Source organism: Meleagris gallopavo, chromosome 13 (assembly GCF_905368555.1).
Source record: "Meleagris gallopavo chromosome 13, MGAL_WU_HG_1.1, whole genome shotgun sequence".
NCBI lineage: Eukaryota > Metazoa > Chordata > Aves > Galliformes > Phasianidae > Meleagris > Meleagris gallopavo.
The window spans coordinates 19024493-19040809 of NC_139416.1; the positions used below are offsets into that span (position 1 = coordinate 19024493).

The 16317-nt window shown below is 41.8% G+C and overlaps 1 long non-coding RNA gene across 6 annotated transcripts; it reads left to right on the top strand.

The window, feature by feature from the left end:
• The first annotated feature begins 699 nt into the window (after positions 1-699).
• On the top strand, positions 700-6540 carry LOC116217143 (uncharacterized). 6 transcript variants are annotated; one of them, XR_014886217.1, is made up of 4 exons: positions 700-3144; positions 3802-4631; positions 5088-5186; positions 5350-6540. It is a non-coding gene; the product is annotated as an uncharacterized LOC116217143 (long non-coding RNA). The 6 variants fall into 6 exon arrangements; XR_014886216.1 differs by having other exon boundaries at positions 704-3144; positions 3308-4631; XR_014886214.1 differs by having other exon boundaries at positions 2621-4631; positions 5350-5891; positions 6341-6540.
• Positions 6541-16317: the final 9777 nt, after the last annotated feature.

The following is a 16317-nucleotide window of genomic DNA, read 5'->3' on the forward strand; positions in this document are numbered from 1 at the left end:
CTGTTTTTCTGGCTAAGCCTTGCTTGTGTAATTTTAGCTTTGTAGCAAATTTGAAAGTAAAATTATCACCATAGTCCTGTTTACTGACAGTATCTCCCTGAAGCTCCTTTTGAATGTTCTTCTACAATGACCTTTTAGAATCCCTGTTTTCAGGACAGCCGCCAGTCTCTAAGTGTAGCGTAGACGTGTTTTCTTACATTTGGCCAGATTAAAAACTCTGATCTTTGCTTGACTCTTCTTTACCAGACAAACTAAACTCCTTTCTATCGCTCATCCTTGTTTTCATCACTCCGTGATCTATAAATTTGTTCAGTATTCATCTTACTCTCCTTTTTCCCTGATGCACAGACAGAGCCGGTCAGGCTCTCAGAGGTGAGATAAAATAACCCATTCTCTTTTGTTTTGATATTTAATTGGTATAAGCTGGAAACATTTATTTAGTGTTTTGCCTCATCTGCAAATAAGTTTTGAGGCCTATCTGTCCCTAATCCACTTGATGTGTCATGTTGATTTTGAGTTTCTTAATCAAGTGTCATTTTTCATCAAGTCAACTGCCTTATAAAAATCTACTATATCTGTGCTATTAATTAGCAATAAACTTATAATTAAAAATTAAGCTAATCTCGGAACGTATCTCCTGAAAATTCATGTAATTAGCATTACATTACTCTCTTCAGTTTTTTCTTATCTGGAGCCCTGTGTTGGCCATTCTGTGACTCTGAGAACATTCTCAGACCGACCAGACTATAGTTAATTGGGTCACCGTATCTCCTTTAATTAAAAAAAAATGTTATTGGTTTATATTTGATTAATATTTTGACATAAGTTTTTACAGTGAAATACAGAAATACAAATTTTACAGCTAAAACCAAATCTATAGAAGTTGATCATTCAAGTAGAATGTAATCCAACCCATCTAGCTCTGAGGCTAGTTGTTTGATACCGATATCCAGATCACGCAGTTCTTAGCCTTCAAATTGATTGAGCAGCTTTAGGGAAGTGGTGGGAGTACATCTCTGGGCAGTACAGGAGGACATCCACTTCTCCGTAGGAGTTTACAAATCTGTGTCAAACACCTGTTTTCACGTGCTGATAACCGACTTCCTGGTGAGATGCATATGAAACACACACGATTTTGCTCATTGATCAAAATTTTGCTCAGCTCTTACGCATAAGACAAACCTGAAGAGAGCAGCAACTGAAGGTGAAGTGTTTCAGTAAGAGGAATACAGAGGACCCCGGAGTAAAATGGTGTCCCTTTGTGAAAAGGTTTATGAGAAATAAATGTGGTAACTCAGATGGAAAATAAGATGTGTGATGGATACCTGCTGAGTATCTCCAGGGAAGAAGCAGATGAGTAAAATCAGTAACATGAGACTGGGGAGGTGTCTGCTTTATTACTCGCTGTAGTCTTAGGAAACACCTTTGTGCCGTAACTTGTGGTAAAGGCATATTCTGAAATCTGGAAGGTTCTTAGTGTAGAGTTTTCCTTACATTGCACTAATGTTACTGAGGAGTAAATTAAACAGTAGCTCTGAGTTACATTTGCTTTTAAGTCTAGAACTTTGATTACAGGGTGGGTGTATATTTTCTTATTATGGGCCTTTCCTGAGGAATAGGGGATGCTTTAGTGAACCACATATTGAAAAAGAGATGGTTCATTCTGCTTCCCTTCTATTTTTAGAAATGCAGTTTGAGGGATGTTTTCTTTGTAGCTCTGGTGTTGGGGCTATAGGGATTTCAAAGCTTTCAGCGGAAAAAAAAGGTAGCTTTAAATTCAGTTCGGAGTCTGATATTTGTTTTATTAGTGGAATTTTTTGTCTCGTGTGTCTTCCCCATTCTAGATAACCTTTTCTTGTCATCTGAGAAATTAATTTCTTTGTTGGAATCATTGCAAGTAAACTTGATAGCAGGAGTGCTGTTATTGAGGCAGCTTACACAGTGATTTGCTAAGTACAGCCTCTTCATATAATGTGAAGCAGAAGTCAATTTATTGACCACTTCTGGGATTTCAGGAATCTGTTGAACTACCTGTTTTTTATCCTTCTCTCATAAAATTTACCACGAATGCAGTTTTCCTGGCACTCTCTTGGAAAGGATTCTCTCTGATGCCCAGTCATACAATAATAGCAATCATTGTCTGTTACTTGCTTCCGTACAATACGTTTCGACTTTATTGAAAAGTGTATACGAGGTCATTTAAGGTAGCTGTTGTGACATCAGATTCTTTAAAGGCTTTTCCTAAAATACTTTCCAAGGCAGAGAGGACACCAATGCTTATCTGGGCTGGGCAGTTACTGGCTTGTTGGCCACGCTGTCAGTCCTCCTCAGAGAACGTATTTAAGTTGAAGAAAAACATATGAAAAAGTGAACTTCATTCTGTGCGCAGTATCGCTTGTGTCACAGTACATCTCTCCTGTAAGATATGACCTGTCACTTCTCTGGAATCCTAACAAAACATTTCCTCCTGTAATTTGATTAGATTTTGCTATTTGCTGAGTTGATGTGCTTCTATAAACTATCTCTAGCTATTCCCCTTCACCCCCCTTATTCTCAGTCACTGCGAAGCCTTCTTGCCTTTTTACTTTCACTTATGGGGCCCCATCTCACCTTTCAAAGTATGCATAATGACTGATCACGCTTTTTTGTAAACTTTCTTCTCTGAAGTAAGGTGTATGTTAGGAATGAGAGGGATTTGAGTTCTCTCTGGTGATCTGTAAAAACAGAGTTGTAAATACGGAATCTGAGGGAACTGCACGAAGTGGGTTATTGATTCCTTGTGAGGAGAGAGCATTTTTGTTCAGCCCTTCCCAGTGCTTCAGATTTTATATTAACATGGAGAAGCTTTGGGTGGGGTGTTTGCTGTCTTGATTAACAAACACGGAGAGATCATCTTACCTCTAGGTCAGATGCTGGATTTCTGACAACCCTTCTGTATGGGGCAGCTGAACCTCTGATTGACCACCTGAGGCGAGCAGTGAGTCAGCCACGGGAGCACAGCTGAAGGCAATTCACCTGTGCTGCAGGAAGGGGTGGAGCCTGGCTGCACCTCTCCTAGAGCCATTGGAGAGCTGACTGCCAGTGGGGAAGGATCTCTGCTGGAGATCCGCTCTGTTGGAGTTCATCTCACGAGCCCAGGATAGGGTGAGTGACTTTCTCTCGTTACTCCAATATAAATTATATTAGCCAAGCTCCTGGGTATATATATACCATCTGTATATCCATTGATTATACACCTTCCTAGCCGCTATCACATACAAGGTACGGGAGTTCATGTGCTCAGCCACGGCAATTGGAATTTTTATAGGTGTGGTCTCTGGTAGTAACAGCTGGGACACAAAGTGCACTTGTCTTCTGTGCAAGATATATCACTGCCGTGGTGTCTGACCGCAGCGTGATACTGCCTGGAACCGAGGAGGCTGTTACTAAAATGTCAGTAGTGCTACTGCTGGCACTGCAGGAGCAATGGGAGGCTGCAGTCAGAAGAGCAGAAGTTGGAAGGGCTGAGATCGTTGCAAGCAACCAAAAGGGAAGACGTTGCCGAGTGTGAGGGTGGGCAAAGCCTGTCCAGCCATGTGCTACAGATTCGTGCCATTTTGAGATCTTATTCTTCTGATTATTTCTGCAGAAATTTAATTCAGGGAAGTGAAAAAATTGGTTGTCTTCCAGTCTTCCTCATTATTTTTTGCTGTAATTTTTTATTAATTTTGCAGGGATTTCTTCATTATTTTTGATTAATTTATCTGGATTATGAGAAGTTCTTAGCAGATTTGACTTTTTTTTTTCTCCTGCCAATTGCAGATATTTGCAAGGGGTACAGAAAACTGTTCAGGAATATGCTTCTGTCAGGTTGTATAAGATGATTATCGCGTGGCGTGCTTATTTTTATTCCCTCTATAATCTACATGGAAGATCTGATCTCTGCAAGTGAAAAGCTGGGACATCAATCTGCCTTTGAAATTCGGCATCGTGTTCAGCGTAGAGCTTCCTTCTGTGTGCTTAGCTGTTCAGTCAGAGCCCCAAACTCTGTTTTTCACTAATGCTTTGTCGGAGAGCTGTCCTCTTCAGAGAGATTGAAATGAGTAATAGTCTTTCGACACTATTGGCAAGTGGCTTTCACGGTCCATGGCAGATCTAATGAACTACAGCTGCCTGGTTGGAAAATCCTGCCTTTGATTGCCTGAAAGGAGACTTCTGAAGTCTCTGCTTGGATTCACTGACTTTCTTAGGATTTTCTTTTTCTTAAGAAGAGGACAGGGAAAACGTTCTCCTTCGTAATCTAACATTCACAGATCTCAATTTAAGGTCATGGTGATGCTGCACAGTAAAAAATTTCAGGACTGACATGCAGCATAGACATGCTTGGAAATGTAAATACAGAGGAGCGTGCCCAGCTGTGGAAAATGTGTGTAAGCCAGCTTCCATGCTCAACAGGTCCGCCACCAGCAGAGACTGCAAACCTCTTTTCCTCAGGGAGGGATTCCAGCAGGAGCTGTTCTGTCAGCCAAGGTGTGCATGGGCAGAAGAGGCTCCACGTTGTTCAGCAGGATGTCCTCACCGGCCCGGGAGCAAAGCTGGGCCTGGCAGCCTGCATGCACCCATCACCACTTGGAAATTGGGCAATTCTGAAGGTGTCGGAGTGAGAGCTGGGTGGTAATGGGGTTTGACTGGTTGGATTTAGGGTGGTGTGATTTGGCTTGGTTTTCAAGGAACTGGCTGAGAATGTGAATATGTTTTCCTTGATATACGTATCTTTCCTATTCTTTGTGACGGATAGGGCAGGAAACAATTTCACAAAGCAATCTATAAAATTTTGAGGTAATTTGATATATATTTTTGTCCTCTTCCATCTATAATTTTGTTTATTCAGCTGAAAAACCAAAGTTTGGAGGATAACTTACTGCAAGCCACAGGCAAGTTGTACAATTTATTTGTATATGTGCTCCTCCAGGTTCATTTTCAGGATATATCTTCTTTTAATTGAAATTAGTCTCTTACAAAGTTTTGCCCACAATACTAGATGTGGACTCTCTTAGTGAAGAAGAGTGTTCCTATGCTTTTTTCTCCTGGTTTTGCTTGTTTTCCAGGTTCATCTCCACTTTCCATTTTGTTGCTGTTCACACAACTCCTACTCATTTTGATTTGTCTCCTCCTTGAGGGAGCCACTGTCCTGCTTCAGAGCCAAAGTAAGTTCTGGGAGAAGGATCAAATGCTTGAGCATAATGCTGGGCACTGCGTCCTCTCCAAAAAGTGAAGGATGATATTGCAAACTTACTCTTGATGTTCCTGTTTGTAGTGAGGAAGCACTGGTAGACATAACCTGAGATTTGCCAACGTTTTGTCTTTTAGCTCACGGGCAGGAGATAGAAAAGGAACTACTTCTCTCCTCAGGCTTCCTCCTCCATTGCTGCCCCCCTGAACTTCTGCTGCAGCCCCAGGGCCTCCAGCCTGCCAGAGCTGCCAGAGGATCCCTGCAGAAGGGTCAGGTTCTGCCTTGCAGACAGTGTCTCTTGGAGTTCTGCTGCTTATCTGGAAGTAGAAACCCAGGATTTTGTAGTTCCATTGTTAAAAACAGGACGTCAGTGGAACTTGGTGGGGACATGAACTTGTCAGCAGAGATGCGCATTCGTTCTGTGTTAAGGCACGGGTCAGTAGGAGTCCTAGCACTGAAGTGGTGGGGCTGACTCAAGCGTGATTAACTTCAGTATGTTTTGGTGATAAGGGTGTTTGTGCTATGCTATTGCTATTTTCTGGGTAAAATTTGTGAAAGTTGTGATTCTCACCTTTCTGATTTCCTCTCGGAGAAAGATGCTTTTTTCTCATCTCCCCTTTCTTCCCGTCATTTCTTTTCTGCCAGGCAGTTATCCGCAAGGAAGCTGAGCCCTAAAATGGTGAGTGCACAAAGACTGTGCATTGCAGCTTTGTGGTTCAGACACCATAAGGCAGCTTCTCCACTCTGTCTTTAATTAAACTTGGGTTTTTTCTGTTGTTGTAGCTGGAAGCAGTGTGCTGACACAACTCACTCTTGTATAGAACAGATTAAAATGTCAATGTTTTAATGTTCTCGTCTGTGGGAAAAAGAAAATAGTTGGGTGTTTTATTTTTAACTTAAAAAGAGACTGTACTATGGAAAAGGCTTACTTGTGTGAGTTGGAAAATCACTTCAACGATTAAAGATACAGAGCGCCATTTAATGTTAAGAGTTTGTAAAGGACTGAGAAAGTGATATCTCTTTAGTGACAGGCTGCCATTGGGCCGTACCAGTTTAGAACAATGATTAAAAACTTACTGTAATTGTAATCATTCACTCTGTTCTGTTTTCTTCATATTTGTGGCACAGCTTTTACTCACACACGTCTCAGGAGCTCATGTGCCAAACTGGTGAATGTGCTTGCTGGCTGGAGCAGAATGGAGGTACCTGAAGAGAGCAATGAGAAGCCAGTAGTGTCCTCGGTGCTATGACCTGCGCCGGGAGAAGGAAGCTTATCTATTTCCAAGGGAAGAAACGTTCGTGTAAGAATAAAATTACAGTTCAGTTTATGTTTTCTGCAGATTTGCTTCCTTGTCAGACTGAAAAGAGGCAACAGACCAGATTTGGACATGTAGGTTACAGCTCTGTGCACTGGCTCTGGGACACCAGTTACATGTGGTGCTGTGCAGGAGCACAAACACGAGCCCTTGGGTAGCTGGGTGCCGTCAGCTCAGCCTCATATCCTGCTGACAATCAGAGCCTCGAACGCTTGATTGCCACAACGACTTGGTTCTGTGGGCTATGAGGAGCTGGGTTTAGTGGTCCATTTACAAGACCATTTAGATATGTCACAACATTCTCTCAGAGAAGAAAACTGAAGTAACACACAGAGGACACTCTGGATTTTCCTCTATTTTAGTGACCTGTTTATCCTTTTTACCTATGGAAGGGATGGATTTATTGTAGGGTAACCAGTTGAGTATAGAAGCCTGTCTGCTGACTGGAGCTAAGCTGACAGCTGTCATTGCCTACTTTGGAAAAATGTTGTTTTTCTTTGGAAAGTGCCCTCCAGCCCTTATTTAGAGATTTACTTAATGTGGGCTGTCCTATGGGTTAACATCTGTGGAATCTGTATTTCCCTGGCAGTTGCATCTCCCTTGGATGTAAAATTACAGATGCTCACCAATGCCCTGTTTTTGTTCGTTTTGTTTTGCTTTTTAAGAAGGGAAAAGAAACAAACCACTTAAAATAAGCAAATAAAAAAGCTCCCACTGAACAGTTATACTAAAAGAATAGTGCTACGTGTGTCTCCCCTCTCCACCTCTCACTTAATCTTTTGCAACCATCTCCTACTTCCTTGCTGCTGTGGGATCAATTTGTTGGCAAGGGTTATTCAAACATTAGCAGAATGCATGTTCTTACTGTTCTTGTTGGACGTGGTGTCGAAGCCAACAATAACAACTCTCGTGTGGGAACTAATGCTGGGTATTTGAGTCAAGCTGTTCTTGGTGGTCTGTACTTTACTGCAGTGAAAAAAAAAATGCAAGAGGTTTCTTTTCCCATAGTATTCGTCTGTGTTCCTGTTGTTCGTTGTTTGTGGGATCGCAGTGCCCACGGACCACTGAACCGAGTACTTCCATTGGATTCTGTGGCTTCCTCCACTTTCAGTCCCTGCTCAGTGTGTGCCTTTTGGAGGTGTGGGATGTTGGTGTCACCTCTCCATCCACCGGTTATTGTCAATATGTCTCTTTGAGCTGACAGCTGACTGTGGGGACACTTGCTAGGACTGATAAATTTTCACTGCGGTCACAGGGCCCTTTGGAGGGCCCCGGCTGTGGGTTGGGTGCACAGCACTGAGCTGTGCTGAGGCCAAAGATGCTGCATGGTGTGAGCATGGACCTCCTCTCACCAAATCGGACCGTGCTCTCCTAGGCAAATGCAGGGCTGGTGTGGCAGCTGGCGCTGTGCTTTGTGACAGCAGCCCACGTCTTCAGCAACCACCACAAATTCCTCACTGGTTGTGCTTTGTTGCTGAAGTGAGAATCCACAGCACGGGGACATTTGGGGGAGCGGAATGGTTTGAAGCTTTCTGCAGTGCTTCCTGTTACCCTCAGGGCACTCTCTGAAGAAAATCACCTCTTTATACCGTCTCTTGGATGTGCAGCAGTCCCAGATCAGGCATTTCTTTATTAAATAAAAGGTACCATAAGCCTAAAAGCATTGAAATCGGTATTTTGAATCCCTAGAGACCAATCCCAGTGTGTATCTTATTTGGGCTAATTTACTGAACTAGTTTGTTTCTTCTCCTGCATAACAACCACTCCACCCACGGCAGTATTGAAGTTGGTTTTGTCTCTGTAGCTGCCAGGAATAACTTTACTTTGCATGGATAATTAACTGGATTGAGTAACAGGAAAAAAAAAAAGAAGGAAAAAAAAAAGAGAAGAAGAAGAAGAAAAAAGCCATTTTATTCCCAAACTGTGGTAATAATAAATCTGTTACTACTTTTGGCTCTCCCTGTTATGACCATAGTTGGGTAGGTCTTAATGAGGAAGTGGCTTCCTTTTCCGGAGCTCAGATACCAGCCAGGAGCCTGCATCCCCAGCATGGGTGTGGGCTGGGGGGAGCAGAAGGGCAGAAGGTGGCTGTTCTGTTGTGTTTGTCATTATTTTAAACTAAGCAGGAATTCCTGCTCACAAGTAACGTTTATCATTATTTTTTCCTGCAAGCTGTACACTTCCTATCTTTGAGACGAGGTAAAAAATGGAATTTCTGATCATGTTAGAATCAATGATTTTCTGAGAGGGGAATCTTTCAAAGTACGTTTTTCTTTGATTTAAAATAAAAAAAAAACCCACGAAGTATTGAAAATAGACTTAATTTTGAGTTGCTTTGTAATTCTAAAATTGTCACTTTGAGAGATATTTGGAGCATTTCTGCAGAGAGATTTGGTTTATTCCACTCTGATTTCTGCACAGCTTGTCTTCTCTGCAAAGCAGTCACAATGAGATAAAGCTGAGGAAGGGAATCTAAAAGACTTTAATACTGTTTTAAATAGTTATGGTTGCAAAACTTGGGAATGTGTGGAAGAAACTCCTTTGTTTTCCCCACACTGAGCAGCAGTACTGTGATACAGCGACTGCAAGGGAGGACTGTGAGCACAACGAAACGTGGTGTTTTGATATCAGAAGCATCTAAAATTGACAGAGGTAGCTTTGGTAATGGAAAAGTTATGAGCGTAAGTTCTTATTAATAACTCCATCTGTGTTATTATTCTGCCTAAAACTTGTTCCTGCTGTCCAAAGAAGGCAAAACAGGAAAAATATTACATTGATGTGAAAAATTTAAGTCTAATATGTGTTTCAAACTGTCCTCTCTGTGCATGGGAAGAAGAAAAGATTAAAGCTGCAATACAATAGCCCTCCTTTAGAAAGTGAGCTGGGAGGAGGAAGTCAATACCAAGGAATGTTCTCACCAAAGGTAAGGAATTGCATCTGTGTCTTAAATGTCACACTTACTATTCGTTTTAGTTGAAAAAATAACAGAAAAACAACTGTGGTATAAAGAGAAGTAAATCATGGAAGCTGCATTCTTGCTGGATTAAGAAAGGAAACAGGGAAACTATATTTAAAATGAGTGCATGAGAAAACAATTTGCTAGGATTGAGAGGGCAAGGTTTGTTGTTCCTTCTATCCAGCTTTAAACACTTGTGGTCTGAAATGGTCAGCTGTTATTTTGGGGAAATAAATCCAAATAAATCTGTAGACACCCCAAGCAGAAACTTGCATCCTGCAATACTGGGGATGCACCACTTGTGACACGCAGAAATCCATCTGAACTCTGATGCTGCTAAGGGTGGTACTGCAGGACGCCCTTTCTGCGTGAGGCTTCAGAGAAACACCTTCCGGATCCAACGCACTCCCTTCGTGTGTCACAGTACTTCAGTTTGTTGATGTTTTGCAGACACTGGACCATTTCCAGGCTACGGCTCACGAGTTGTATGTCCTCCAGTCAGTGCGGATGACTTGTTTTGTTTTCATGTGAAGATTGTGGCTATCTCAGATGTGTAGGATGGACGTTCTGCTGGGTGACCAACTCCCTGCCCTGGGGAAGATAAATCAGACAGCACATGTACCACTGCCCAGGTCTTCTGTGGGTGGACAGATAGTTTAGTTGTGTCGAAGTGCTTGCAGTAGATGGAGCCGTCCCTCAGTGAGAGCTCATCAGGACAACAGGTTGGAGCACTGACTCGTTGGGTCTGAGACGTCTTTTTTTCTTTCCTGCATCTGTCAGTGTGTTTTACGTGCCAGTAGCTCAGCTTTACCTCCTCATTGCTGCAAGCTGGCTGCTGAAAAGGAAGTGCTTACCTGATGACAGTGAGATTGTGTGGGAAATAGACAAGCCTGGGACAACGCTGATAGATTGGAAGTTGTTTATGCAAAGGTTTCTAAGGGAGCAGGACAAGTTGCTTGTAACATAACTTTCTAATTTAGTTTTGTTAGTTTTTATTCTGCTTCTGGGTATTTAATAGCTGTGGCATGTGTGCTGCTTTCCCATCTGCACGGAATAAAAGAAATGGAATTGTATAGTTGCTTTCATATGTAGACCCCAGTTCAGTTAGTCACTTCAGGGCTAGGCAGCTGGAATGGAGCTGTAGATTGACCAACATCTTGAGACCATCTGGAAACACAGGTGAAGTCAGAACACGATGGCCCAATTACATAAGAGCTGAATTTGACGTGCCCTGGTTTTCTTCACCCAGGGCTGAAGGGAGTACTCCATACTCTTCTTTAGAGCTTTTGAGATCATTTGCATGCCCCCTTGTGTTTAACCATCTCACCTTGGCTTGCACAGGGAAAGAGATGGTTTTTGGAACATGGAACAACAACAAAAATGTCGTTGGTTTTTGGGTTTTTTTTTGTCAATGCCCTTCCATAATCTAACAATACAGACTTCTTTGCCTTTTGGAGTATCTTTATCCATTAGTTTCCAGGGGGGCTGCAGAGTGGTGTTATACAAAACTCTAAATACGAGACTTCAATATCAGATATTCGGTTTCAGACAGAATTTGCTGAACATCACAATTCAGATACGGGTGTCCTGAGAGATCAGAAATAAACCTGGGAAATAATGTCAGAAATAAATTATTTTCATAAATGTTCAAAAATAGCAGAATTTGGGCCTGTGGTGAAAATGTTTACTATCTGGGATTACTTTAGGTTCTTAGTTATGGCAAATCTGGTAATCTGAAAATACCTTAAAAGAGATTGCCAAGATTAGGATGAACACAGGAGAGAGGTCTGTGGCTTTCAGATTGGGCACATGGTCAAAGGAACTGCTCCGAGGCTGGTGAAAAACAAAGAGAAGTCTGTGTGTAGGAAGCAGGGGATGTAAGGAACTGATCTTCACGCAGTTGGAATCTGCTCTCAGTTTTTCATGGCAAAGCAAGTCGGCCCTCTGTGGACTTTCTAAACCAAATGAATTATGGTCTCGAATAGTAATGTGGTATTGCTAATGATTTCATTGCTGACCACAGCTGTTGGCAGTAAGGCTGGCTCTATCATTTCATTTGATATATTTTTGAAGCGCTTTGCTTATTAAATTAGATGACTCCTTTTTACATACTGTTCAAGCTAGAGCTGTCAAGTAATGAACTTGGGGTCACGGGTAGTACAAGTTAAGGTTTGTGGGTTTATGCTCTTTTTTGCTTCCATTACTAAAAGAGTTAACTGGAAATTCCAACACCATTTTTAGAGACAACGTCCATGGAAATGGATATGGACCACCAGAATGGAAAAATCAAAGCAAAGCCAGCATCTTTGCATCGTATTCAGGTGTCCAGCAATATGAATGATCATGGAGAGTTTTTAACATTTGAGGATTGGAAGATGGTCTCATTTCAGAAGCTCGGCGCTGTGCAGCAGGTACAGACAGTCGCCTTTTGCTTGGCAGAGGTCCTTGCACCACATACCCAAGTATCTAGGAAGAAGGAGGGCAGGTCTGCTCCTCATCTCCAAGATTTGCTCTGACTTCAGAGACATTCAGTGTACCCTGTTATACCTTCTAGAGTTACCTGCATTTAAAATCTCGCCCTTTTTCTGTAGGTGTTTACAGAGTTGTAAGAGAATGAAGGTTAATGGATTACTGGCAATGGTAAAAGCAAACTTTTTATAGTAACTTATTTTTAAATTAATAAGGTTAGCATGTGGATGTAAGCATTCTGGGTGCTTTTCCTTTAAGTGCTCAGATAAAATCACTAATCTCTGTCCTGGGGCTGCATACTTTCCTTGGTTCACGCACAGTGCTTCAGCGCATTGAGCAAGTGCTCAGTGTTTGGCAGAGTTCCGCTCTTCCTTGTGCAGTGTAACTGGGAGCAGTTTGGGCTACTTCCAGTCCTTCTGATCATGTGCAGGTCACAGCACCGGCCATAATATGCCTGGACCAACAACCTGGTCAGCTCAACCCAGTGCCTTATTGTCACCTTGTGGCTCCTTTGTGTTGCATGCATAGTGCAAAAATGTGTAGACTTGAGTTTCCTCTGCCTGACTATAACTGACCTAAGGAACGAAAAAAGGAGTGAGCAAAATCATGTTCTCTGTTATTTCTGTGCATCTTTACTGATTTTAATTATATGGTCTGAATGAAAATGAGAATGGAACAATTTGCCTTGGGCCTGAACATGTATCCATTATGTCTTAGTCACATGCTGAAAACATCCTTAAACCTACTCATCGGCTCATATATTGCTGGTCTGACTTTTTAGAAATACAGCAGAAAATACAGAGGATCTTGGCTCTTATTAGAGGAGCAGTGCAACTTGCAAATATTTGATTGGTTCTCTTCTTGTCTAACTCTTCTGTGTAAAACTCATTTACTGTTTTTCCTTTTAAACTGCTAGCTGACCTTACATATGAATCCCAGCTGTGCATTAGCATTGCTTGGGGATGTGTTTGTATCTTTTGTCTAAAAATACCCAGCCGGTAGGATTCATGATCCATGAAAGCTAATTGAAACAATTTCTCTTCAAGTTTTGGCAAGCGAAGCATGCATTATAAGCATTAATATCTATAAATTGAATTGTTAATGAATCTAGACACTAATAATGAATGCAATTTTGCAGGCTTAACTAGAAACACTAAAATTATCAGGATCTGGAACAGAATTTTCAATCATTTTTGCTTATTAAATAGTAAAGCTATGCTTTTAATAAGCTAATCATTTTTATTTGACCCCATAGGAGTAGCTCAGCTGATTAGAAACAGGTTTCTAAGTGCAAAACAATGTTGTTTTTCTCTCACTGTTTTAACCACCACAGTGCTGAAATTTCAGATCAGATACTTTTCTGCCATTGTGAGTAGGGCATGAATGCTTAATCTGCAATTCCTTCGAAGGAATTCACAGTAGAACCTATTTATGTCCCACCTAATGGGAGAGTATTGCACATGGATGAATAGCGTGTGCAATCTGCTAGAAACAGTTGCGGCTTTCTTGAAATATTGTTTGAGCACAAAAATATAAAGAGACTTCTATTCAGTCTTTGTTGCATCCGGAAACAGAAGAGTCTCTCTTGCTCAGATAAACAACAACCCATTTCTTCCTTCTTCAGTGGGGACGTGTGGGATGGCGGTGAGGTTTATGACGTGTACTTATGATGAGCGCGCTTGGTTTGGTGAAGTGGTAAGAAAAGAAACACCAGCAGATGGAATCAAACAGCACAGTTCTGCATTCCCAAATTCTCCATCAAAATAATGAGAAACAAGTGATATTCCATAATTTAAAATTCAGTTAACTCAATTAATACTGAAGTGAATATAGGAGTATCCATTGAACTGCAGAGGACTGCATGCAATGGTTTGAGTACAGAGCCTTAAAAGCTACAGTCAGAGCTTATCCCAAGAACTCAGAGGCCTGTGTTTGACTGTTTATTTCTTGGGCTTTCCTGCCTGTAACTTTGTCCACATGCTCTGGGGCAGCATGCTGCCTCCTGGTTGTTGGCGGTGAAATCATGAATGATTTCCACGAGGCTCCTAACCTGGATGGATATTTTTGGTGCTCTTATAGCACCAAAACGGTCAGTACACTGTAAATATCAGGCGTGGTGTGCAGAAGGGCATTGATGTGCAGAAGCAGCTCAGGGCTGAATCTCATTTTCATCATGGATATCTGTATGAAGTGAAATCTCTGGGATGCCTATTGCCCCCCACCCCTTCCACGTGTTTGTAAGTTCCCATTGGGTGATATGGCAACAGAAATGAGGGAGATGAGACTTGATCAGCCATGTCACACCGATTGCACCCAGCGTGTGATGGGATGTTGAGTTGTGGTGTGTTTTGTTTGCAGAACAGGACCTCCATAGGTTGTTGCTGATGGCAAGGAGAAGCACGTACCCGAGCAGGAGGCCGTGCCCACTGTCTTGATCACCTGGAGGTTTCTCACATCTCTTTAAAGTGCTGATGTAGACAGACACAGACTTATTTAGCTTCTGCCCTGGAGTTTGGTTCCTAATTTACTGGAGGAGGTGAAAAAGGCAGCCAATTTCTTAAAACTAACCAAAACTTTTTTTTTTCCTTGATTTCAATACCAGCAGATTTGTGGAACAGACAGTTTTCTCCTGTATCTCCGGCAGGAGAGCAGTTCTCACTCACTACTCTTTTAGTTCCTGTAGTTTTTTTGTTGAACTTCACTTACTTTTGAATTTCACTGTGTTATTTATTGAGGTAACACTGGTCTTTATTGTGTTGCAATGTAGATCAACACTTGTATTTGTCCTTCAGCTGTTTGTTTTAGGTATAGAGTTTAATTTTAGCCAAATACAAATAACAGCTCAAATTTACTTCTGCAATTGCAAAATACTGGTTGCACAACTGCTGTCCTGTACTTTAGATGTCCACAAGAAAATCACTTGCCAATAATTTTTTTTCTATTTGTTTTGACTTAGTTTCCCCCCCCCAAAAAAAAACCACCCAACCACAACACCTCAGGTCCTTTGTTATGGGCTGAAGACAGCTTTGCTTGCTGGGCCAAACTTTGCTCCTTTGTTGTGGCACAATGCTGCGACACATCAGACAGAATATGAGAATATCCAGAAGGTCTGCAACACTGAAACAAGACTCAACCTGGAGGAAAAACCTATGAAGCATTTGTGCCTCCATTTGGAAATGGATCAAGTTTTGCAAATCAGTGAGAAATTAAATTAGCATAAATCAAAGCTAAGTGTAAGTGTAAAACTAAGCATAAACTGAGCGTAGCTTTAAATATGCTGCTTACCCAACTGCCCCAGCAGAAAAGTGTTTTGCAATATGGTTCTCCTCATCTTGAAACAACCGTTGGGAAACATTGGTGAGCTTTTTCTTTTGCAGAGGTGTGTAATGCTGCCACGTGGTCCACCTGATGTTGTCGACCTCCAGAGATGAGTCCTACAGTCTGTAACGGGACTGCAGGGACCTCTGATGGTGCATCTCCTAGTGCTGTGTGTGCTGCTAAAAGGAAAGTTGTTCACCTGAAGCTGTACTTTTTTGCAGACTCTCTAACTCCACGTTTCACAAAACCATCTGGTACTTTGCCAGGTCTCTCACACAGTAACCAAGAACTGTTCAGCAGTTCATGTACAGAATTTGCACTGAGAACTGCTTCAAAGATGATAAGATACAGTCGTCGTCAGGGTGCTACAGTGGCTCTGTGTGCATCCTAGAAACTGATATAATACTTTTCCCTTACTGTAAATAGTTGAGTAGACAAGAACAGTAGTATAAATCAGTTAATACAGTAAGTTTTCCAGCCTCTCTTTCTTTCTAGAAGGCCTTGTGTCAGATGCCAGACATCCTCCTCCTCCAGAAAAGTTTCTGTAACTCTGAGATGTCCCTGGAGTCACTGCTGACACAGGTGTGAGTTAGAGAACACTCAGCCTTCAGAGTTTGAGATGCAATTGTTTCAGTAAAAAAAAAAAAAAACGCACCTTATTTAAAACAAGTGCTAGAGACTGAGGGCTTTGCCTGAGTTGTTTTTTTCCTTCTCTATAAACAGAAAAATCAATGGTCTTTGTTCTTTTCACTGGAGGAGGGGTGGGGAATTGTACGTTTTTCTCGCATGGGAGGGCTAATGGGATAATCTGGTCCACAGCACAATTTCAGCTGTGAGGGAGGCATCCCCATTTGATCTTTGCTAATGTAAATCTTCCATCCAGCCTTGCATGACACTGCTGGTGTGGAAAGTCCCGGGCTTATAGCACTTCTGATCCGTAGCTTTTCTGAGCATCTGTGAAAATCCATACTGCACTATTTGAGCGTGGTTACCAGCGGGGGTATGATTTGGAAGACCTGGTGTTTTAACTGTCCAAAGGGCTGTAG